This window comes from Pleurodeles waltl, chromosome 3_2 (genome assembly GCF_031143425.1).
Source record: "Pleurodeles waltl isolate 20211129_DDA chromosome 3_2, aPleWal1.hap1.20221129, whole genome shotgun sequence".
NCBI lineage: Eukaryota > Metazoa > Chordata > Amphibia > Caudata > Salamandridae > Pleurodeles > Pleurodeles waltl.
The window spans coordinates 108754433-108780885 of record NC_090441.1 but is presented as its reverse complement, the minus strand read 5'-3'; the positions used below and the strand labels follow the sequence as shown (position 1 = coordinate 108780885).

The 26453-nt window shown below is 42.6% G+C and overlaps 1 protein-coding gene across 2 annotated transcripts in view; it reads right to left on the bottom strand.

Annotated features, from left to right (window-relative positions):
- Positions 1 to 26453, bottom strand: part of AUTS2 (activator of transcription and developmental regulator AUTS2) — a 1924915-nt gene that overhangs the window by 1790749 nt on the left and 107713 nt on the right. The gene's annotated exons all lie outside the window — the stretch shown is intronic.

Here is a 26453-nt window from a genome sequence, read left to right as displayed (position 1 = left end):
TTTGAGGTGCCATGATGTGGTGTGGGTAATGTGTGAGGTGCTGTCTGTTGTAATGTGTGGGGGGATGTGTTGGTGTGTGTTGTTTGAGGTGCATGGATGTTGTATAAGTGATGGTGATGTGTGTCTGTGGATGCTGGTGTTGTGTTTGCTAATCTCTATCTCTGGCCTTCTTCCAAATTTTACATTGTAAGGTTTTGTGGGTAATGTGGGTGTGTGTTTTATAGTGGTGTGAGTGTGTGGGTGTGGTGTGTGTATGTGTATCAGGTGTGTGTATTTCGAATTGTCCAATGTGGTGTAGTTTTGTAAGTGTGTGTGTATTTTGAGCGCAGCGGTGTGTACCGCCAATGGATTAACGCAGTTGAAAGACCCTTGCGTTGATTCGTGGGTCGTGATTGTGTGGGCGTATTCCTGTTGGCGTGACAGTGTGGGTTTTGGTATCACCAGTTTATCACTGACCATTGGTGTGGCGGACTTGTGTGGGTGTCTGTATTGTGGCGGATTCCGAGATGTGGGTCGTAATACCTGTAGCGGAATAACACCGCCGCAACGGTATGTTGGTGGTCTTCAGCACATCGGAAAGTGGGATTTACCGCCAGGGTTGTAATGAGGGCCATAGTGATTTGATGTGGTGTGCATAATCTGGAATGTATGTTCTGTCAAAGTTTAAAAAGCCAGAGACTGGAGCTTTTAGACAGTGTTTGGTGATTGCGGTTGTGCGCATTTTTTAAAAAATTGGGGCGCTAGGCTCTTGCATTCATCTGAAAGTTTGTATCCCAAAAACAGGACACTAAGGAAGGCTATTTTTGTTTTTTCTGCCTCACATGCTGGCCTGTCCCCCCTTCCATCCACGACACTCCATACAATCATGTGCCATCCATCATGCTCACAGTATACTCACCTGTTTGTCTGGAGGACCGTACAGTTGCGTGTACTGGGGGAGGACCCCATCCACTAGTTTTGCCAACTCCTCCGAAGTGAAGGCAAGGGCCCTTTCCCCAGACACTGTAGCCATTGTCGCTTCCAGACACAGGTCACAGCAGCACTTGCAGTGTAGGTCCTCTCCTGTTAAAGGTCAGGTATCAAGTGAGGGAAGTGATAGAAGATGGCGGTCACGTCCGCGGCGGTGCGTACCGTCACTGCCGGCGTACATCGTCATTGGCTCCTGGAACGCATAGGGCCCAATGTTAACCAATGCTGAATTGCGCCGCAGTCTTCGAGCGCCTACCGCGACGGTGTACAACGCCAGCGCAGTTACCTCATTTCCCCTTGTCCCACCTTACGGGTCAGGCAGCCGCCATTTCAGGGGGCCACATGGCAGGCCAAATAACTGCGTCACACCTATTTAGGCCAGGGATACCGACAGACAAAGGCACATAGAGACACAGGTAAGAAGATGGAACTGCTTCCCACATCTCATACTATTGTAGGACCTAGCATAAGTCTGCCTTTTTACCTCTGTGTATGGACCCTGGTAGGTACAGAGACATCAGTCACCTGGGAACTCTGTCCGTGTAGTTTCAAAACTCGCTGTTACTGCACCCATGTAAAAATTAAGTGTACAATTTACAAATAGTGGGTCTTGTTAAGAGCTCAATATAAATAAAATTCCTCTGCTTTCAGGACAAAGTGCTGAATCGGAATCCACTGTTGGGATTTCATCTACAACATAAATTTAGCACTTCAAAAATGTGATACATTTCCATTATCACATAACTCAAAATCAAGCCCAAAGCCTATATCAAAACTTTAAAATGCAGCTATCCATTTGAAATGCAGGTAAAATCATATCTCCCACAAGGCTGCAATAGACAACTTTAACAATCTCTCAACTATAATGAATTATTCGGGTATTATTAGTTTTTTTCTAGGACCTGTCAGGTTACAGCTTATATATGGTTACAAGGACTATGGACCTTATATCGCTCGCGACAGGGGAACTCTATCACAAATATGGCAGCTACATTACAGTCTATGGCACTTGTAATACAGCAAACAGGATATCTGCCACGTTTTGATGGATTATCCCATCCACCAAACTATAAATAAGACCCTAAGGGTCTACATAATAGAGTATCTAGATATCTTTCTGCAATCAAGACCTTTCCTAGTTTTCAATTTCAGTACATCGTTTGCTACAGTTAAATGTGCTACTTCTCATATTAATAATGGATACGTTTTGCTGCAAACTGTAAACAAATCCTACTAAATAATAAATGGCTTGGATTGTGTCCAGGAAAATCACAATTAAACCCTATGCTAACTTTTTTGAAAGAATTCTCTGTAGATAGTTTCAGGCAGGCATCATTTGATGTAAGTAGATTGGGGGTGACATCTGCTCATTGAAGCCCCTCTGCACCACGAAGAATAATGTGTCCTGGGCACCGACGCTACTGGCCACTGTGGCAAGTTCTCTATGAGTACCTTCAAAAACATATGTGCGCCAATATTCTTTGAAGAGTAAACAAGGGCAGTCCTACTGCAGAATGTCTGTCATCTCCAGTGGGTGAGCTCACATACAAATCCTTGCGGTCATGAAAGAGTGTCACCACAGTTCACTGCTCAAGAGATTGCAAGAGACACACTGCCTGTGCACAATGCTGATTCAATCTGCCTCTGGTACTGTCCTCAATGAAGATAATGTTCAGAGACGTGAGCTCACGGGAGGGGCGTGCATGCATGCACGCGCTTCCATACGAACACCCACGTGAAAACTCCCCACATATCTGTCTCTTGTGCTTGCCTTCCGAAAATGACTGCAGACCTTGTAGCACAGTAAAGTATTAAGAAGAAAACATTACAGTGAAGCGAAAGAGGCACACTTTGTATTTAGGAATGTGAAAAATGCGGTCATGTTCTCTCCAATTACAGTTTTAGAGCCAGTTGGGCCCAGTGAAATGTACATACATCAATAAACAAAAGATTATTTCTTAACAAGAAAAAAATATGATTATGCATTGTTATGTAATGCATATAATCTTAGTTTGCTATCTTTAATTCTTTGTAGTTTTCATCCATTTGTTAAGATTACATTTGAGTACCTGCACTAGTTCTCTGTACCTCAATTTATCACTCTCTTTATCTCTTTCCAGCTTTAGATTTCTTTCACTCTCCTTTTCCTAAAAAACATTCACCCATCCAGACTCTAAGAATTTGGAAGGAAAAATAACCTGTGCATCACAGATCACTGTTTAAGTCATCATGCACAATTACCAGGAATTTGATATAGGTCAATACAGTGAAAACACCAAAAGATCAATCAATCAATCAATCAAACATTTGTAAAGCGCACTACTTACCCGCTAGGGTCTCAAGGTGCGTGAAAGGGTGGGGGGGGGGGGGTGGGGTAGAAGGACTGCTACTGCTCGAATAACCAGGTCTTGAGGTGGTTCCTGAAGGTCAGGGGGTTCTGGGTCTGCCGTAGGTGGGTGGGGAGGGTGCTCCAGGTCTTGGCGGCAAGGTGGGAGAAGGATCTGCCACCGGCTGTAGTTCGATGGATGCAAGGGACGGCGGCGAGGGCAAGGTTGGCGGAGCAGAGTTGGTGGGTGGGAATGTGGAAGGTGAGTCGTTCATTGAGGTAGCCCGGGCCCGTGTTGTGAAGAGCTTTGTGAGCGTGGATGAGGAGTTTGAAGGTGATCCTCTTGGGGACGGGAAGGCAGTGAAGGTCTCTGAGGTGGGATGAGATATGGTCGCAGCGAGGGATGTTAAGGATGAGGCGTGCAGAGGCGTTCTGTATACGTTGTAGTTTCTTCTGGAACTTGGTTGTGGTTCGTGCGTAGAGTGCATTGCCGTAGTCCAGTCTGCTGCTGACGAGGGCGTGGGTGACCATCCTTCTTGTTTCGTTTGGGATCCATCTGAAGAACTTGGGAAGCATGCGAAGGGTGTTAAAGCAGGAAGATGAGACGGCGTTGACTTGCTGGATCATGGTGAGCGATGAGTCTAGGATGACGCCTAGGTTGCGTGCGTGGGTGGTGGGTGTTGGTGCAGTTCTTAGGGTGGCTGGCCACCAGGAGTCATCCCAAGCGGAGCGGTTGGAGCCGAGGATGAGGATCTCTGTCTTGTTCGAGTTAAGTTTGAGGCGGCTCTTCTCCATCCAGTTGGCGATGGCTGCAGTCCGTCGTGGAAGTTGGTTTTGGCGGTGGCAGGGTCGGGGTCCTTGGTCCCCGAAAATAAATGTATATAGTGATACAAAGAGTTGTAATGAAATATAAGCATATTCATTAATTATCTATATCAGAAAAAGTGAGTGCCTGCTGCAGTCACAAATCTTTTGAGCTGTGGTTAAGGTATATCATGAAAAGATACAACTCTAATTCAAGTTGTACAATCACATTTCCTCGTATAACATAATGGCATTAAGTACACCCACCTGGTCATTATTAGGGGTGGGCGGAACTCTTGTTACATAAAAAATCTGCAAGATTCTTTGGAATTCCACCAACAAGTGGAAAATATGTGTCATGCTGCTCGTGCTGCACTTTAGTGCCAGTAGTGCGAGCAGTGCTGAACTATCAGCACGACCAGCACCATATGGTGAGCAAAAGTGTGTAGCAAATCTCCCTCGCCAGCTCACATTTCTGGAGCCTCACAGGAAAATAATTCTGCCACACAGTGATTGGTCAGATTTGGCCAGAACTCCGCAATACAAGAGTAATGTGGAAATTGCCAAAGTCCACCCATTCTGCGGGTGGACTGAAACATTCTGTCCACCACCAGTCATTATACGGATTACATGTCACTAAGTGTTTCTGTGACACAACAGAGGTACAAGTTTATAGGGCCTTGTGGTTGGTTCAAGTACCCTTATTTTTTGTATTTCGGGTTTAATAGAGCAGAATTTTCACTCAACATGTATCTTGCCATTTACACAACTACTATACAGCTAACTACTATACAGCAATGATCGGAACAAAGGTGTCTCCCTATATACATTTTAGTGGGAAAGAGACATTTTCAGAGATTAAGTAGTTGTCTGTAATTTCAATTCTGCATAAAGAGAAATTGTCATAGAGTATCATTTGGTGGCAGCAGTTATAGAAAAAGCTTCAGCTTCTATCGAGGCATATTTTAACCCAGGGAACAAGAAACGCAATTCCCTCACTGTTCCAAGATATTGACCAGGTTTGTACCATTTAAAGTGATGAAATGGAGGAAAAGCTTTGGATCATGAAGAACATTATGCACAAGACATACAGATATGAACAAAATCGGTTTCCTCATTGGAAGCCGGTGTAAGCTGGACAACAATGCCAGAGAGATGACCCACAACTAGTCTGGCTGCAGAGCTTTGAAGCAGCTGGAGTTTTGGTCATACATACTGAGGTGAGTCTAAATATACAGTATTATCTGAAACATACAAAAATAAAAGGGTTCAATATTTAAACTTTGCAGAAAAAGAGAAAGGGGTAAAATCCATTTCAGAGTATGCAATTAAGAAAGAAAGAAAGTGATTACTAAATTGATTCAGTTAGACAAATTAAGTTGAGAATCATATTTTACATCTACATTTCTTACACACAGTATGGGTTTGGACATGGTGACTAGTGTCTTTAAAAGAGTTCCCAAAACAGGGATGACCTCAGAGGTAAAGGAAATTCGGTCTTGTTACAATTCATTAGTAAATAATTGAAACACATACAATTTTAAGACAGGTGTGAAGCTTGAAGGCATCACACTTACATGAAATTTACAATACAATTTGTGTTGTATCTGCTTACATAAATAGCAAGAAATCAGAAGATGGAATAGGGTTTGTTAGAAATGGGGTCTTTGGTTGGCAGTCAGGTTACCCCCTGTCTAAGCAAGGACCCTCACTCTAGTCAGGGTAAAGGAGAATCACCCTCAGTTAACAATGTGTAAAGTATTTGTACCAACACACACAGTAACTCAGTGAAAACACTAAAAAATTACAACACAGGTTTAGAATAAAAGAGAATATTTATCTAAACCAAAATGGACCAAAATGACAAAAATGCAACATACACAAGTCAAGTTATGAATTTTCAAAGAATAAGAGTCTTAAATCCTTGTGAAAACAGTGAGAACGTTGTTAGCGTGCATAAGTACCTGGGTAGCGTCAAAATAACTCTGCACGGGTGAGTGTGCGTCAGAAAAGGCCAGCGATGCTTCAATTTCTCACTCACAAGTGGGACCGTGCGTCATTCCTCCTCCGGTCGGGTTGGCGTGCGTTGTTTTTCCTCTCCAGCAAGAGAGCGATGTGTCGATCTGGACAGGCACTTCGGGTCCGGGCAGGCTTTGCATTGTTTTTCAGCGCTGAGCGATGTTGCGTTGAAAATCCGGTCGCACGGTATCACAAAACCGCACTGCGTGGGGTTTGCAACATTATCAGCCTCCGATAGCGGGTGTTGTGCATCGTTTCTCCAGCTGCGTTCTCCGCAAGGGACCGCAGAGGAGGTGATGAGTGGAAAATGGGGAGGTGTGCGTCGGTTTCGCCCCTTCGCACACAGACTTGCGTCATTATTTTTCACTCAGGGGAAGACTTTGAGTCGATTCCCGGCACCAGGAATTGGATCCTCTTTGGGTTGCGGGGTTTTCAGACGCCCCGGACGATGAGTGGAATCCTGGGCTTGCGGAGTGAAGTCACAGGTGCTGCGTTGATCTGGTGGGCGTTGTGTGGAAACTTCTCCCACACAGCAGGCACTGTGTCAATTCCTCTCTAGAAGTTGGGCTGCGTCGTTCCGGCTCGGCTGTGCATCGATCCAGTGGGCTGTGTGTCGAATTTCCAGTAGCTTCGCTGGCACTGCATCGATCTTCTCGTTGTGAAGTCGGGCTGCGTCGTTCTGGTTTGGCGTGCAGTGAATTTTTCATCGCAATGCAGGCTGTGCATCGTTTTTAGCAGGCTGTGCATCGAATTTTCGCCGCAGAGGGAGTCCAGTTGGTGGAGTGAAGTCTTTTTGGTCCTGAGACTTCAGGTAACAGGGGGCAAGCTCAATCCAAGCCCTTGGAGAGCACTTCTCAGCACAGCCAGAGAGCAGCAAGGCAGCAGGGCAAAAGAAAGGCAGCAGTCCCTCTCAGAAAAGCAGTCCAGGTGAGTCCTTTGGGCAGCCAGGCAGTTCTTCTTGGCAGGTTGCAGGGTCTGGATCAGGGATTCTTCACCAGCAGGTTTCTTGTCCAGAAGTGTCTGTGAGGTAGAGTGTCTACCCCAAGAAGTGTCTAAAGTCTGTGGTTTTGGGTGCTCCGCTTACTTCAAAGGAAAGTCTCTCTTGTTTGTGTGATCCTGCCTTGCCCAGGCCAGGCCCCAGACACACACCAGGGGGTTGGAGACTGCATTGGGCGAGGGCAGGCACAGCCCTTTCAGGTGTAAGTGACCACATGTCTCCCTCCTCCTACCGCAGATGGCTCATCAGGATATGAAGGCTACGCCCCAGCTCCCTTTGTGTCACTGTCTAGAGAGAGGTGCAAAGAGCATCTGCACTTTAATCATATTTAAAGGCAGCCCCCCATGTTAACCTATGAGAGAGATAGGCCTTGCAGCAGTGAAAGTCGAATTTGGCAGTGTTTCACTGTTAGGACATGTAGGACACATACCTTAACATACAATGCACCCTGCCCATGGGGCTACCTAGTGCCTACCTTAGGGGTGCCTTACATGTATAGAAAGGGAAGGTGGGTACACTTGCCAAGTCGAATTGGCAGGTTAAAACTGCACACACAGACACTGCAGTGGCAGGTCTGAGACATGATTACAGGGCTACTCATGCAGTTGGCACAACCATTGCTGCAGGCCCACTAGTAGCATTTGATTTACAGGCCCTGGGCACCTCTAGTGCACTATACCAGGGACTTACTAGTAAATCAAATATGCCATTCATGGACAGCCAATCAACAATACAATTTACACAGACAGCATATGCACTTTAGCACTGGCTAGCAGTGGTAAACTGCCCAGAGTACGAAAGCCAACTACAACAGGTCAGAAAAAATAGGAGGAAGGAGGCAAAAAGATTGGAGATGACCCTGCTAAAGGGAAAAAGTCCAACAGGATTCCTTCTACTCTACAGAACATTCTGTTGCCACCTCTCATTTTCTTTTACACATGCCTTTGTCTGTTAACTGCATCCCTTTGTATGGTGTTAATTAACTTACTTGTGTTTTTATTTAGGCTTGTGTGTGGTGTCCCCTACATGTGGCTAGAGAGAATATTTGACCCAGACCTAATATTCATGTTCCCTTGCTTGACTGAGGCTGTGGACCCATGCCTGAGGATTTTAATGGTTGTGAACAAGATTGCAATGTGGCTGCTCACATGCATGGATTAGAGATGTTTTAGTGGTCTGTTGGATGTGTCTCTGCACTGCAGCAGGGCATCAACTATAATGAAGGACATCTGTGTAAACACCATAAAAACACAAATGGGGTTATTCACAAAGGTAACTTTTACTTGTGAGTAATTTACACATGGAATTTACTCTCTCACTTTTGAGTAGTTTTACTACTTTTGCTATTCACAAAATATGAGTGTAAAGTTACATAAATGTGTGGGCTTACACGTCGCCATCCCCTGAAAAAGAAGGTGGAGCCAAATGTACAAGCATAAGTTTCTACTGTAAAAAACAAACTGTAGACGTCCAGCACCACACATAGCCACCCACTGATACTGAAATATGCCACCCTTTAATGGAAAATAATGGACTCAAAATAAAAACCTCTAGAAAATGATGTAAAATGAAACTATTTTAAATGTATTATAAAATATTTTATCAATCTTTTTTATTTAAACATTAATGTAACCTCGTTTTAAAACAAATATGAGTGAATTACTTTTAAGTAATTATATACATGACTTTAAATAATTATTTATGCACAACAAAATGTTTTTCTAACTTTATGAAGCAATTCATTTTAAATTGAAACTTCAGAAAAATAATTGTAATATTATTTGATTTATTTAAATAAAGAAATTAACTTAACAGTGCTGTGGTGAACCACTAGGTAGGATGCCACTTGAGATGGGTAGAACTCTTTGGGATTTAATAATATCCAATCCATGTCTCAGAAACCGAATGTCAGTTTCCAGTGGCAACTTAAGATAGCGTTCCATTTCAATGATGCTACAGTGAAACATGGCATGATAGACAATTAGTTGCTCTATGAACATATTTAAATATCATTCTGCTGAAAATGGAATGTTGGATACTCATATTATAGAGATGTGGTTATTTAATTACAATGGTCTGAAGGTCACACAACCCACATGAAAAGTGTCTCAAAATACATATGGTGTGTTTAGTTCATTGCTCAATGGCATATGTGTGACTTTGATAGGGAGGGTCGTAGGCAAAGATTTATTATACCAGGACAGTATGGATGGAAACACGTTGAGGCCCTCAGACTAACCAATACAGAGTACTGCTCATGGATATCCCCCCTTAAAAGACAGCCTAACACTACAACAATTTATTTTTTGTTTAGAGATACCACAATCTCAGGCCCTATGTATTTTAACATATCAGCAAAAAGATCAAAACTTCTGGGCTAAGAACACATCAAACCTCAGTCCTATTTATATGAATGTAACATAGATCCCATTATTTAACATAATCCACTAGGCATTGTGTTATTTATAGCTTGCTACCGCCCTGTGCAGAACATTCTGTGGGCTCATCATTTGCCCTTAGATCAAGTTTCCCTAGCACCGCTGCATTTTGGGATGAGAGAGCCTTTTAAAGGTCCACCCCCCCAGAGCTAAAACCAGACTATCGCTTTGACATGAGAATCCTTGCACTCCAACAATGGACAATCGGTCTTACGCAAAGCCCTTGTTCTCTAAATATCATCCAGGAGACTGATTCACCGAAGAGCAATCCATCCTGTGGCATCCCCCACACCATCAGAGACCTAGTCTGAGCAATCAGGACATGCTTTAGTCCCCTGTCGAACACCGCATCCTCCAACCCCAAAGGGCCAATGTCCCAAACAGGCAATGCACATGCGTGAATGTGGATAAAGGACCACTGAAAGAGAATACCCCACCAGCTGCTAAATAGCAGCTTTTAAAAAAATTGCAAGCACCCCCCTTTAAGGCCCCCATGACACTGATGTTGTGTGACTAGAACACCTATGAGATGCTAAGGAGGACCTGAAGTGTCCCCATAAACCATGAACTCGCCAATACATCAAAAGGCACGTGATATAGTTGACAATTCTTGCAAACAGAAAAGAAAGTTAATAAAAACATTGTGAGCAGTATTGTGCCCCCCAGAAACCCCCCAGTCAAACCACTACACTAGAACTACCAAAAAGGCCTAGGAGGGTGTGAAAGGCAATCAATCCTGCCCTCAGCAGCTCCTGGTTGCTGCTGCAGGACTCAATAGCAGAAGGCAGCAATGGTATCTTTGCAGAAAGGAGACTAGGTTAAAGAGATTGAGCCCAAACCGCGCCACATGTTTTTTAAACGTGCGGCCCAGCCACGACCATTGCAACACAAGATCACCCCTGCAATGAAAGTGGGGGACGGGGCCTTTGTAAGAGTGCAGGTGATGCTTTACAAAGAAGCATTTATTTAAAGTAGCCAATCATCTTGAAACATGCCTGATCCCACGGTGGCCCTCTATATATGTCAGTATAAATGTCAGCTCTCCTCATTTAGGGAGCGAGCCGCGGGACATACATTTCAACGAGTTTATGCTGAAAAACGTCAACCCATATAAACTTGCTTGAATATAGATTTGATTAACAGAGGGTCACATTAATAGGATTGTGTTAGCCCACTTCCAACACCAAGCAGACATATTCATTGTCGGGAAGCAAATTTACACAATTGTACCAATGGATACATTACAACAAAACTTGTTTCTGGTTGCATTGAAGTTCACAATTTCACAGAACTTGAAAGACAAACCTGACTGAAAATTAGAACTGAAACCCAACCTTCAGAGTCTTATTGAATCTGATGGTGACTGAATTACTTAATGTATTGCCTTTGAATTCATACATGTGATCTAAATCACACTATGTTCTGAAATTAGCATGTTTAATACATCCCTTTGTGTTTATGTTCACAGAATGTGCAGTGTAGGAAAGCATCATTAAATCTAAAATTCAAAGGTGCAAGTGTAGGCACAATGAACAGAATTCTCAAACTGCACCTTGTAGTATGCTACAAAATGCTATTCAACAAACTATGTGTGGAGTTCTATGACTTTGCACTCCCTACTTACGTATGCCCTGACTGGGGAGTCTCTGGGTGCGGAGAGCTCCACACACTTAAGTACATGGTGTGCAAAGTCATAAAACTCTACACATAGCGAATAAGGACAAATAGTCAATTTACTAATAAGTGTAAGTTTACTTTTGAGAATCAGGTTGAATATATTGACCAGTGGGATGCTTTGCTCAAACACTCGTAGAAAGGGTATATTTCAAGGAAAAAAACTGAATATAGGAACTCATGGCTAGATGTAGAAAGGATTTTTACTGAATCGCTAACTGGGATTCGCAAAATCTATTCGCAATTATAAGGAATCACTATTTTTGAGATTACTTAAAATTGCACTGCAAATGTCTTTCATACATGCATTCGAAAAACTGTGGAATTTGCCGATTCGCACTGTTTGCGAATGCAAAAAGCTTTGATACATCTAGCCCTCAATCATTTGCATGCCCCTGCGACTGAATCCCTACTGTATACAAACCTGAATCGCCCCTTTGCTATTTTTACACAGTGCTTGTTTGCTTGGCAGCTGGGTTCTTAATTTTTATAAACCAGAATACATACATAATCAATACTTCCATGTTAAACCCAAAACTACTTGTTTTATGCTTTTTCCCTTCTGCTTTTCCTCCTGGCAGTCAAATGAAAGAGAAAGATAATTAAAAACTTTCAAAAAACACAGAGGTATGCGTTGTGCAACATCAAAGAACACAACATATGCTGAAGTTCTACAGATTTTCATGCTTTAATAACCATTAATAGTCTGTAGTGTGTGAGCGCATATTGTGTTCTTGAGGACTGTATGCATTGGACACAGTTTTGATGAAAGGCAAATATGTGTGCAGCAGCTCCATCTGCAAGCAGTAATATGTTTCATGAAAGCCACATTGCTGCTCAACAATTGACTGAATATTTGGTACAAGGTTCTGCTCAGGGAACCATAGTTGTGATACAGAATTCTTGCATCTTTGGACATCACTATTAATGATAAGATCTCCAATTCCAAAAATGTAAGCTTTTTTGTATTTAAATGAAAGAAAATTGAGAAAATGTCTCAAAATACTTTTTATATTTTTTCGGCTTTTGCGGCTGCAGGATTCTAGCTAGAATTAGCAGGGTGTAAAATTATAGTTCTGCCGAAAAGGTTTTGGTATGGTGGCAAGTTTGACACTTCCCGAAAGTCATGATTCATCACCATCTGAAAACTGGTGATTTTTTTCTGTCAACCACTTTTTTAGCGGCAGAAGACTCCTGAGATTTTTAGTGTTCCGACTTGCAGAGACTATTATTGTGGGGATTTTTAGACAATAGTTTTTAAACTTTGGAAAGTTACTGAGAAACTTCACAAAGTTGATGAATATCTGCTTTACTAACACACATTTCCGGTTGGGTTCGGTATCAGACCTAGTTTCTGAACAAGAAGTTAATACGGAATTTAAGGTGATCCAAGATCAAAGACCAAATAACTTAGAATCTCAACTCTCCACTTTTCCATGGTAAAGGCCACCAATATACATCTAAGCAGAGTTGACAGGTAATGGTAGTGCTATATGGAGGCTTATTTATCGGTGACTGGCAAATTCAAGGTAATTGCGTGCAAGCACATTCAGAGAATTTCCACCTGGGTGTTCACAGGATGAGTATATACTATATGGATGTTGGGAAACCTCCCTTATGGTGAATAGCAATTGCAAAGTACATACTAAGAAAAAACAGAAACCTTAGAAACCCAAATCACAAAGTAACGCAATTGCTCCACATTATAGATGAATGACATTCATATAGCAGTTAACCAATTGCAAAGTATCTTACCAATACTTACACCCACTGGTGCTGGGGTGATCACTGCAGAAGACCAGGAGACATTCCCAAAATCCACGAGAAAGCCACTGATATGGGGGCCAGTACATGCAGAGGAAGGAAGTGGGATAGAGGTCAACAACCACCTGTCTATCTATTCAGGAGGAACAGAACAGAGGTATAGAGTAAGGGGAATACTAAACAAATGTGAGGGACAGGAAGGCTGATTGACCAACTACAAGCAATAGTGAAGCACCTTTGCAATGTATTAAGTTGCAAGGTAATGAGTGAATTCTTGTACAGGTAGACCAGCGCTACCCTGGAAGTAGGAGTCGAGGGTCAGAAACTCATATTAGGGCAGCAATATAGTAGACTGTTAACCTATGACTTTAAACTTAATTTTTCAAGTCACCGTAATCTTCATGCTCTCTATTGGTTCAATACTGCTTGATCTTTCCATTTTCTGACATTGAGACTACACTGTTGAACAAATCACGAAATGTTCACATTGGCTATGGAGGAATTCGTGGCAAAGGAGGGGCACTGTTCTCAGGGCCATTGGTGCGCTTTTCATCATTTAGGCCATTTCTTCACCGGATCTTCATGGAGGCTGTCCTCCAAACTGCAGAACGGACCTAGTCTTCACCTGCTGCATACTATGCAACTATGGGAAAACAGAGTTTTGTGCCATATGCAGCAGTAAGTCTCATGGGTGGTGGTTGAGGAGATTAGAAATATTGGGAACAAGAGCTAAAAAACATGCTGCACAGTTGTAGATAGTTGAATATAGATGTAACTGGCGACAGGCTTACAAAACATAAGAAACGCAACTACATTGGACCATGTCTCCACCATCAGTCCCTTTATAACTGGAACCTACTACCCTTTCTTCCATGCATGGATCCATCTCTTAAGTCCTTGCAAATGTTATTTGCCATTGGCCTTACACGGCTGGCATGCCACCCACCAAATCAGCCATACACTCAACCTTCTGTTCTCCTGCCATAAGCAGGTTCTTTGCTCACAGGCCAGTAGCTTGTATGGCCTAGTGGTTTAACAATGACCGTAAAGCAGCTCTGCTCCAGTGTAAGAAGGCTGGAGAAGCCTGATGGTTTGACATTTTTCCCCTCAGTGAACCAGCTACAAAACTCCATAGTGTGCCTGCAAAAAGCAGATTAGATCGACTTCTGGTTTATATTAAATCTTCAGGATTTCCACAGGCACCAACTTCACTAAGGAAATCTTCAAGATAGTTAAATCAATATCTGACCCTACTTGCTGAGATGCTTCAATTGATCTCTTACAAGATCTTTGTGACTTTCTTTTCTCCTTATTTATGACACAGGCAACAACATCTTTACTTAGTTTCCTCTCAGAACTCATCTGTTTTTGTTCTTACAATAATCAGGTCTCCTCAACTCTCCTCAGCATCTCTGATGGTACCCCTCTTAACACCATGCAAACTATTAAGCACATTCTTACAAGTAAGCCGCTCTTGTCCACAAAAAATCCTTCATCAGGAACTGAATTCAATAGCCCAAGTGTTAAGCAACATATACCATCTTATTACTTTCAATCATTCTGTCCAGCAAGAATGGAAACTAGTCTTACTTGTCCTGTTTAAAAAACAAACAAAAAAAAAAGAACAATTCACATCATATTCAACATTTATGAGCAACTTTAGGTCAATACACCTGATCCTGCTTCTGAAGAAATAAAAAAGAAAGAAATCAATACTCAACTTTCACTTCCTCTAATCCCACAACATCCTGCCTGCTTTTTCAATCAGGGTTTCATCCACTATTAGTTTGGTATCTGACCATGTGTTTAGCCTGGATTATCTCAGACTGCTGGAGGACCAGGGCAGCTTGGCTCTCCTCATCCTACTGAAAATATATGTATCCTTTTGAATCGTAGAAAAAAACATCTTGCTATTCTGCCTAAACATGACTGGCCTCCACAAAAATGCATTGCCACTTCTTATCATCTCTAAACCAGGTTTAAGCAATTTATCACCATGCCTTTCGATCTGCCTGCAAAAATGCTGCCCCTTGGATTCCACAGGCCTCCTTCTTCAGAGTCACCATTTTTAATGTATGTTTTCCCCTTGCCCTACTTAGTCATTCTTTTGATCTCTCCCTTGGTGCCTATGCAGACAATACTCTGAACCTCATCTGATTGGATGATGTTTCAGCTCGTGCTTCCAAGAACTTTTAAGATTGACTAGAGTGGTAGTTTCTTGGATGAGCCACACTCCTTAAAATTCATTGACCTTGCCTTTTGTGTTTGCACACCCTGTGAATCACAAAATCACAGGGGTGGTAACTGCAGAATATTTTTACAATGTACAAAAGCCCTTCTGCACAGCATAAGGATAACCTCACAGGTGATAGTTCACTTTAGAAATACACATAACATAACATAAAAATCTTTGTGATTCATAAAAGGGTTTTCTTGACCCTTTCTGAATCACAAATAAGAGGAGGTGTAAAAGGGGTGTCTCCTATTTGCCTTTTAGTAAGGTTTGTATCAATGGTTCGTGATCTTAACCGCTGTAGCAAATCATTAGCGAGTTCCTAACCTCGGAGTTGGATCATAACTGTTCTGTCAATGTAGTCATGTCGGTGACCACCCAAACATTTTATTTTTAAAGTATCACCTGTCCCTTAATAGACACAGGTTAATTTTATAAACATATATTTCTATTTGGGATTGAAATGCAGGAATGGAGGTCTGCTGTCCCTTGCAGGTCTCCACCCCTCCATTTACAGCCAGTAACAAGAGGTTGCAGTTTAAAACCTACATAATTGACTTAGATTAAGCATGCTATTGACAACTCTTTACACATGGACAATTTGTGATGCAACCTAAAAGTACAAGGATTGCATCACAAAGTGCAAACCATCAGGGTGAAAACTGGACAAGCTATTTTGTGAATAGATTTATGTAAGTAGCCCCATGGCTTTTGTTTAGATAATCGTCTCTATTTATTGAGATCAGTGATATCCATTATTGGTCTTTTCTTTATATTTGCCTCCTGTGCAGAATCACACTTTTACTTTCACTGTCAGCCCATCAGAAAGTGGGAAAGGCAACCATCATTTCCCACCTCAACTTATTAATTCTCTTTATTGTTGTCTTCCAGCTCAGGCACTTGCACGATTGCAAGGGATTCATTACAATGCCATCCAGCTCCTCTCCCGTCTGTCTCGTCATATTCACATCTTCATGACAATGGCTTCCCATCTCTAAATGCATTGCTTTCAAAACTCCCTGCTTGTTTCGTCTAATATCCCATGGCCTTGGTACACTACATCTCAAATCTAAAGTTTGCATCAATGTTTTCCCAATGCCACCTAGATCTGCTTCAACTTGACACTGACTCTTGACCTTGCACAAGATTCACCACTCTTGCCCCTTAGTTCTGGAATTTCTTACCGCAATCCTCATTAAAAATCATCTAACTTTCTGCAAGTCTTTAAAAGTCCACTTCTACTAGATTAGAGTATAGTCTTGTATCTATTCTGGACCAGCAATCACCTAACACCCAGATGTTGTGAGTGGCAGAACACTTTACAAGCTTGTTAGAATAGAATATATTCTGTCTAGTTTGTTTTCTACCATCAGGAACTGCTCTTTATACCTCCTATTATGGCTGCTCTCTGCCAAATTTAGATTTTCGGAATGGAAACAGTAAAGACCCTAGTAGAGCATGCGTAAGAGCTTTAAGGTCCCACGAATTAGGCAAACAAAGTTATGCAAAGTGAACTGGAAGCATTAGTATTCCTCTATATGATCCTGAAAACCTATGCTAAATTTCCATTTTTATTTTCAAAGAACCATAAAAAACGCACATTTGTAGATTGATGAACCAGGTATCATACTGTTCTGAGCAATTTCCATCCCATATGTTTTTCAAGTTAATAATAAAAAAGAATCCTCAGGTACAAGATCTCAAAAATGTACTGAAATTGCAGCTCCTTTGTCTGCCACCAAACCCAGTGACCAAAGTGTTAAGCACAAGTGGTGCAGTGTAGAGATACATTGCCTCACAGAAAGTACACAAGCCACAGTTCCAGTCATAAACCCAGGTCCAGAACTAGCACCAAATCACTGAATGCCCACAGACTGAGAACCACAAAAGAGAAACATACACAGATAGCCTCTACTACTACAAGGCTGAGACAACATTACTCTAAGACCTGATTGAACAGGATGGTCATGCCACAGCAAACTCCATCTTTATAAAATCCACAATCCTAGTAATCAGAAATGGGCAAATAGAAACTACAGAAAAAACTATATCTTGCATCCCAAGCAAAACTAAGATAGTAAAGGAGGAGCGCTGAAGCAAGAGGGAGAGGCACAACTATATATGCAAGAAAGAATACATTGTTCACTCCAATACTGCAAAAGGAAATTGAAACTATTTTACAGTATCCAAAATCAGACCACCTTATTCAGCTCCTCCTCTTTCAGAAACAACCAGTGGCGGTTCCTCTGCTATGGCGGAGAAGTGTTACCCCCCTGCCAGCCGCTGCAAAACTTTAAAAATAAAACGATAATAAACAGTGTTTATTATTGCTTTATTTTTCTAGGGGTTGGGCCATGGGGGATGACAGGCAGGGAGGAGAAGTGGTGGCACTGATGTCAGTGCGCATGTGGGTTTGGCCGGCCCTCAGGATGGCCAAACCCACATGCGCACTGAGCTCTCTCCAACCCAAGCTGCATTACTGGGTTGGAGAAAGCAGGCACAGGCTCCCAGTCTGTCTGGCAATGAGGGTGGTCAGGTGGTAGGATTGGCCACAGGGTAGTTTGGGTGCCTGTGCCTAGTGGAGCTAGAAGAGCGGCAATGCGGATGCGGCAAGGATTCAGGTTATTATTATTATTATTTTTTTGTTCACCCCCGTCCCTGCCCTGCCACTTTACCCTGCTGACAGCAGCACCTGTAAACAACACTAACAGAAAAAAACATTTATTGTGAATTCTGCAGGAGAATTACATCTGAAAAAGTGGTAGCCTATAGGGACCTAGTTTCACTTCAGAACCAGGAACCGTACAGGAATACATAAAAGAAAGCATTTGAGAGATTTTGGGAAAAAGTCTGGGTGATATTTGAGAGACTAAGGGCCAGATGTAGGTAAGTTGAAAATTGCGACTTGCAATTTGCAAGTCATAGCGACTCGCAAATTGCAACTCGCAATACGAGATGCAGAAAGGTGTCTCAGACACCTTCTGCAACTCGCTATGGGGTCGCAAAGACCCACCTCATGAATATTTATGAGGTGGGTCGCAGTTTGCAACCCCATAGCGAGTCTAGGCACTCACAGGGATGGTGGCCTGCTGGAGACAGCAGACCACCATGTCTGTGACTGTTTTTAAATAAAGCAGTTTTTTTTTTCTTTTTGCAGACCGTTTTCCTTAAAGGAAAACGAGTTGCAAAAAGAAAAAACTTCCGAAACCATTTGGTTTCGTTTTTTCAGAGTAGGCAGTGGTCCATAGGACCACTGCCTGCTCTGAAAAATATTTTTGTGGCATTCACAAAATGAGTTACCATCCACTTCAAGTGGATGGTAACTGCGAGTTGGTTTGCGACCGCTTTCGCGGTCACAAAGCAACTCAACATCGCGATGCGGTCGCAAATAGGAAGGGAACACCCCTTCCTATTTGCAAGTCGGAATCACTTTTTGCGAGTCGGTACCGACTCGCAAAATGTGACTCTGCATCGCATTCAGCCTTTTGTGCCTCGCAAACTGCATTTTTCGCCATTTGCGAGGCGCAAAAGGCTTCCTACATCTGGCCCTAAATGAGATGCAGGATATAATTTTGCAATAGATTACTGAGAAATTCACTTCTCTAATTGGAACCGAGTTTGAAATACTGCAGAAATATCAAACCAATCACTGTTAGGAACCATGGAAACGGAAGAACAAACTGCTGCAGTTAATATTGGGGAAAGGACTAAGATTACTAATATACAGTAGGTCCCTCCCATAAGAAAAACGAAAGAAAATACAAGATAAACGTGATAGCAACAGAAACTTCGGAATTACAAATGCAGAGAACATTATAGATTTTTACATTCCAAGAAATAAAGTAGTAGAATGGCAATCACAGAACCATCAATAATGGCTAATCATGCTACCACATCTGAAATTTCCTAAATGATTTACTAACCAAGAGTTGCACATTTAAAGTCGCCACTCGATCAACCCAAGATACCAGAGTTGGTCTACTCGTAGACCTACAGTTTCCTTGTGAGAAGACGTTCTATCATGCATTAAGACTTCAGGGGGACACAACATCCACAAGATCAACAATAGTCTCAATCTAGAACAGTGGTTCTTAACCTTTTGACTTCTGTGGACCCCCACATTATCATTACTCAAACCTGGGGACCCCCAGTGAATCATTATTAGAATCCGGGGACCCCCCACTGAGTCATTGCTGGAAGCCTGGCATGAACATTGTCGATGATTTGAACAGCAAAACAATACACAGAAAATACAAAAACAAGCATTCATCAAACACATATACGAATGATAACACATTGTATTTAATTTGCAAACAAAATTTTTAAAACAAAAAAAGTAAATTGGAAGGTTGCAGCATTCCTAAATTCAACAGAAACCACACATTGTCAATACTCTATTCTGTTTGATGCACCTACACTGCTCCCACAAATCAATCTCTGGATACTAATTTAATTTTTAGCCTCTAATTTCAAATTCCTTGACATTTACAGTACGTTTTAAAATTTTCAGTTGTACATTTAGACACTGTATTTATATACACTTTATTATCCTATTAATATTATTTAATTTTCTAAGCAGCTGCAGGCCCCCCGAGGAGGGTTGATGGACACCCAGCTGCCCCCAGACCACAGGTTGGGAACCACTGATCTATAATAAAGTTAGCAAACTCAAAACAATGGGGGCAGTTCTTCACACTTCATACCGACAGAGGCTATGGGTATGTCATTTATTGACAAGTCCATCTGCAACTACAAATATGCACACTGTGGACTCTCCTTGAACGCATGTACACATATATTTAGACCCAAAGTATTAATTGTCCCGATTAGTAGGGGCTGCAACAACCACTTATGCATATATTCCATGATATGATTTGTTACAGTTTTGCAGGAAAGTAACACATTGAAAAAAAAAATCTAAAATATCTGCTTAGCCATGTGCCGTGTGTTTTGTACTTTCCTTTTGCTAAGAATGTGAATGTTGAGTTGATTGTTACTGATCTCACACTCTGTCAAACCTAAATACATTTTTTAAAGGTTGGAAACAGAAGATAGAACCTACAACAGACTGTAATGAAAAAGTGAACATTTTATTACATAACACAGGCATTATAACCTGAGCTTAAAAATATAAGGGGAAATCATAACACATCTTCAATATGCTTACAAAGCATCCTTTCAAATTTTGTTGTATTCCCTCAGAAACACCAAAAATCCCTGGAATAGGCCAGGGGTGCGTAGCTGTGCGAGCTGCATATCCTTTCCGTCAATGCATTGTTCATGCCCTCAAGCATGGCATAAATATTAACAGCCCACAAGACATCTTTGAAAAATCAAAAATGACATCAGTAAATCCATTGCTCACTTAACTGTCAATGCATAGGACAGCTTAAGTCCACACTCTGAGCTCATTGCTTCTCTATAACAGGTGCTAGTAGGAACCGAGGCAGCCCACCCAAAGAGGGAGCCTGCTCATAGAAGGCGGACCTTGTCACCGCTCCCACATAGAAAGTGGGGGGAAGGCACACAGGTTCTTCTTTGGTCTGCAAGGAAGGCTGTAGAGTTGTTCATGAATTGAATTCCAAAGATCAGAAAACTTGGACATTTTGGACTGGATCAAAGTCCAGACCAGGCAAGGGAGTGAATGTTTAAACATCCCATTCCCTGTCCATGGGAAGACCACGATGTTTTGGGGAATGTTCATATAAAAACAACTTTACAATTTAAGGCCAAATTATTTCAACAATATCATATAAAAAAGTTTTTAAAAGGTGTACAACAGGAAAACATGCATACTACGTGCAGTAAATTTGCCTTTTTTCTACATGGTCACCCCAGATTTGTGTACCTTTTTCTGGACCCTATTTTCCGCTGGTATTATAACTCTGTACACTGAGACAATACTGTTCAGCGCCACGTTATGTCCGCTGTGGCCCTAAAATAGTGCTAGTAAATTTGGTTTCACCCAATTATTCTATTTAACTTTCCTGCAAAACCATAGCAGATGGTGCAGAAAATGCACCAATGCCATGGCAGTTATATGTGGGCAGCAGCATGTTCCACCCACATATATATGACAAAAGGTATGGCTGTAATAGGCACCACTGTGCTCCAACTGGGCTGCAATGTAAAGGCACTGCAGTAACATGAGAAGGAAAAGTGCCTGTGTTGTTTAGGAAAAACAATTTTTATATAATAGTAAATAAGCCCTCAAGTCTGCCTTGCCTGGCATACTGAAGCATGGCTTCCTGTATAATGTTACAGTAAGACAAAAAGAAAGTGCTGGAAAAGGAAGTGTAAGCTGCAAGAAAATAGGATTGGGGAGCAGAACATTCCTGGACCTGGGATGAAACAACCTGAACAAGAAGGCCTTGACAGAAGAAGAGTTGAGACTCCAGTTGGTTTGGAAAGAGAGGACTACCTTAAGGACTCCTGAACCAAGCCAGCTCCCAGGGACTAGACTTGCGCTTCTCTAAGAGTCAAGTAGCTGGTCTCCTTTTGGCATGTATTATTGGCACAAAAAATATAAGGACTCTTGACTCCAGAAGGGTCCAGCTGACCACAAAGGAGTGGATCATTCAGGAGACCAAGTGGGAAAGAGAATTAATAACTAGATTCCCGTCCTGAGGAGTTAGGGGCGGCCAGAAGGAAAGTGGGAGAAAAGTAGGATTTTTTTTTCCAGCTACAGAGGACCAAAATTAGATGCTGAGGCATGCCAATACGGGTCACACACTACATGGGCAACAAAATCTGTTTCTTCCCACTTAGGGCTGTTTATCATGCTGAAACCCATTTTAGCAGGTCCTAAAGTTAACAGTATCAGGCCCTGTGGGGTCCGTCTCAGCTGCAGCATTCAGTCTTGCCCCTCTGGAAGATTCTCTCATCCAAAAAAAGTGACTACGGCCAAAGATAAAACCTGGAACCAGAACAAGGCAGCATATCTATATGACTGACCATGCAATCTTGGTTGCCAAAAACTCAGATATTTTCCTGCTCAAAGCATTAGTCCCCATGACCTGGCTTCAGATTTCAGGGACCTTCACCGGAAACTGCCCTGGTCCTGACCCGTTGGCAGCTATTGACTTCCATGTCAGAGACTTAAGATGAAGGTAAACATGTTGACTAGTTGATGTATCTAACTTCTGCTCTATTGTAGCACGCTTGAAATTAAGTATAGGTCCCAGTCAAACTCCCTTCTTGCCTTAAAACTTTACGAATTAATATCTCCAGTCCCCTTAATCTATTTTAATTATCTTGGGGTCTTTTGCTAAATTGTTCTCGATTTGTGTACACTGCTTTGGGAATTTCATTGTGTTGTCTTCTTTAATTATAAAATGTTGTTATTGCTTGAACATAACAAGCATCTCTGGGCATTGTCTGCTGCATATGCCATTTCTCCCATTCAATTTCTAGTTTTTTTTAATGTAATATTTAATTACCATACGGTAATCCAACCACTGCCGTGCACGGCCCTCACATGCAGCCAACCTGTAGGCCCCCAACCCAGGCCACTTTTAACCTCAGGGACCCCATTTCCCTGGGCCTGGTGCATTTTTTAGAGGGAGGTGGGCACGTGCCCCTTCCATAGGCCACTTTTGGCCCCAGGCACCCCACCCCCAGGGCCCACCATTATATTTATGGGGAGAGGGCACACAGCCACCCTTGGCAGGCCAAATTCGGCCCCATGAATCCCATCTCCCAGGGCCTGGCCATATTCTAAAGGGGGAGGGTTCCCTCCCTAAAGCCAATTTCTGCCCCAGGGATCCCATCCCACAGACCCAGCAGATCTTGTGGTGAGAGGGGCACATGTCCCCCTCCCTGGACCACTTTCGGCCCTGGGGATCCCGCCCCATGGGGTCCAGCACACTTTTTTTAGGGGATGGAATACGTGTCCCCTCTTCTCCTTGGCTCATTTTTGGCCCCGGGGAACAATCCTCTAGCATTAAAGTTATGGAGGAGGGTGGCACGCAGCCCCCTCCCCAAGCCAACTTTGGCTATAGGCACCCCATCCCCTGGGGCCCACCCTTATTAAATTGTGGGAGGGGACCACACAGCCATGGCAAAGTTGATAAGGAGGAGGTAGGAATGCAGCCCCCATCTCCGGGCTGATTTTGACCAAGAGACCCCATTCTCCGGGGCCTGGAAAATTACTAAAGGGGGGCCACGCTGACTCCCTCCTGAGCCGATATCCCCTGGGGCCTGGCCAATTACATACTAAAGGGTAAGGGGGGACTTCGCGGCCCCCTCCCCAGGCCAAGTTTGGCCCAAAGGACCCCATCCCTCGGGGCCCAGCCAACACAGGACACCCACAATATCCTTTTAGGGAGCCACAGGCCCAAGGCACAAGGCCCCATCTAGCTCTCCTCTTCCAGTGGTAGCCTGCTTTGCTTTCGTCTGCAGTCAGAAGCTAAAAATGTTGCCCCCTGTGGGAAGCAATATTCAGATCAGTTTCCCTACCCGCATCACTGCAGGCAGGGAAACCGATCTGAAGTCCACTTCCAGCTGGCAGAAGCATTTCTAAAGCCTCCACCAGCTGAAAGTGGATTTCATGTATGATCTTGCTTGGTGGGAGCTTTGAAATTGCTCCCACCAAGCAAGAGCAAACACAGCGCAGGGAAACCTCTATCTCCTGAGGGTGGACGCACCTGGAGATAGCAGGAGCCAACCCTGGGGGATGGGGTCCCCAGGGCCATTGATGGCTCCAGAAGGGGCCCTGCTCCAAATTGATAACACATCTGGGTCCCAATCTCAGCCCTTTGGACTCCATCCCCTGGGCCCAGCCACAAAAAGAAAGGGGAGTGGGGCCCGCAGTCTCCCTCCTGGAGCCATTAATGTGTTTGATTGTGCTTGTTCCTGGCTCCCTAGAACATGTGGGTCCCCCCCAGGCCCAAAACTAAAGAAAATATATATTTTTATGTTCCCATGATCCTTCTGATGAACTGCAGGAGGCAGTGAACCCCCAAGACTCCCATGGGAGTCCCACAGGAGCATTTTGTCCCACAGGACACTCGCAGGATTAAAAAATGTGAAAAACAGGGCTGTGTCTGAGTTGCTGTGGTAGGTTCACACTAATAGGCTGTTAGCCATGTGGCCTTCATCTGCAGATAGTGAGGTATTGCGAGGCAGGAGGCTAGGCCCTGCAGCCAACCCCACAATAAACATGCCATAAGGCAGTAGGGCCTTGGCAGTAGGGCCGGGTTTTGGCACTAGGGCCGGCCCACAGGCCAGGCGCTCTGGCTGGCTGTGTGCAGTGTAGGGTTGGTGTCTGGCCAGGTTCTTCTGCCAACCCCATGAAATGTACTGCCTTGCGAGGCATGTTGTTGGCGGTACGTTTGGTAATAAAATATTACTTTACTTTTTTTTTTTTTTTAACTAGAAATTCACTGAAAAAACAGAGGCAAAAGTGACATTATTATAGTTAGGCATTGTAAAAATATCTTAATTTGCACTAAAAACACCCACAGAAATTCACAGCAAAAACAAAGGTTAAAAGGACGTTATAGTTAGGTGAAAATGTAATTTAAAAACATTCTGTTTTAAACAAGCATAACCACTGAAATTCACTATATTTATCTCAACTAAATGTAACTCCTGCCTCAAATTAACTATTACACTCACATTCACCATTTTACATCATTTATAACGTCTTTATCAAACCACTGATAACATCTATGTAATTTCTGAAATCATACCATTGATGGCAATAAAGTACACGGGGGGGAGCGGAAGTTATAGTTAATTTAGGAACAAGTTATATAGTCCACAACACAAATTATATCTCACATGGCTACATTTGAGTACTGTTCACTTTCTTTAGCATTTCCTGTGCAGGGCACTTGGTTTAGGTCCCTCTCCAGATGTCTCTGTGATAACTTTTCTCATCAAAACACCTTTCTCTTCATGCTGTTTTGTACCTTATATAGACCTTTGGTCTATTTACAACAGCTCGGAATCCCACAAATTTGTTACGGAGTTCTTAATTACATTAGGAGTGCCCAGTGCTTAATTTGTGCTAGCTGTTTCCGGTGCTGAGCACCGGCACTTATTTTTGAGGGCTGGGGCTTATTCTTTTCCCTCAGGCATTTACTGTGAGCAAAAGACACGTATGGGAAATGCAGAGGAAGAGAAAAACGAAAAAGCATCACAGAGGGAGAAAGTAGAAAGCTGCAAGAGTGCGCTGAATGGACAGGGAGTGGCCGTGAATGGATTGAAGAGGCCCGAGATGGCTTCAGGATTACGCTGCCTCAGTATTCAGTGTTAGCACATTTAATTGCAGTAGCCGCATGTTTAAGCAGAGGGCTTTGGGCACCGGGACGTTTTTATTCACAAATTAAGCACTGGGAGTGCCTCAGCAGTTAGGAAAATATATGGTGCTGCAGTCATAACCCCATTAGGCGATGCATTTTAGATATTTTCTTTGAATTTTAATGGTTGTAATGAATTATGATAATGTATATTTTAAGACGTGCATAGTTTTTAGAAGTGCTTCGTTGAATGTAGCATTATTTTACTGAATTTATTGCTAATAGATACACATTTTTTATAACTTATATATTGTTTTGTGTACTTTTATGGCTCCTTTAGCCGAATAAAATAATCTATCTATTAATAGCACACATCTTGTGTTGGTGTATGGATTGCACATTTATCAATTAAACTGTAACGAATATTGCACAGTTTAGATTTGTATGCTAAAATGATGCAAAATAATGCTACATCTGTGCGATTCTCTATGATATATCGTAGTCTTGCTTTTCAGCTACTTATTATGTGGTTCTGCCAACTAACAAGCTTAATAGTGAACACTGTGTTATTTTATTTTACATATGCATAGATATGCTTAATAATTGCACTGCATAGTTTTACACCCGTTTGATTTTTTAGGCTCGATTTTCAGGTTTAAATTGTTTCTTATTAATTTTGATCGATTAATCTTTAAAAAATCACAGATCTTTTTGTAATAACCCAGAGTTGTGTTATCCGTCCCGCTTCTCTAATGCTGACTACCTGGTGATCCCCCTCTCTCCATACATCCTTCCAAGCCCTCTCACTTCGAACCATATTTTATGAGACTTCCAAGCAATATGAAAAGTCCAATAAAAGTCTTACATCCAGTCCTGTCCGAGGAGAATCCATGGTGTTTGGGAGAAAGTTTATAAAATGCACACTTTACACTGTAAGTCCACATTCTTCGAAGGATAGCATTTACAAAAGAAAAATCAACCTAAA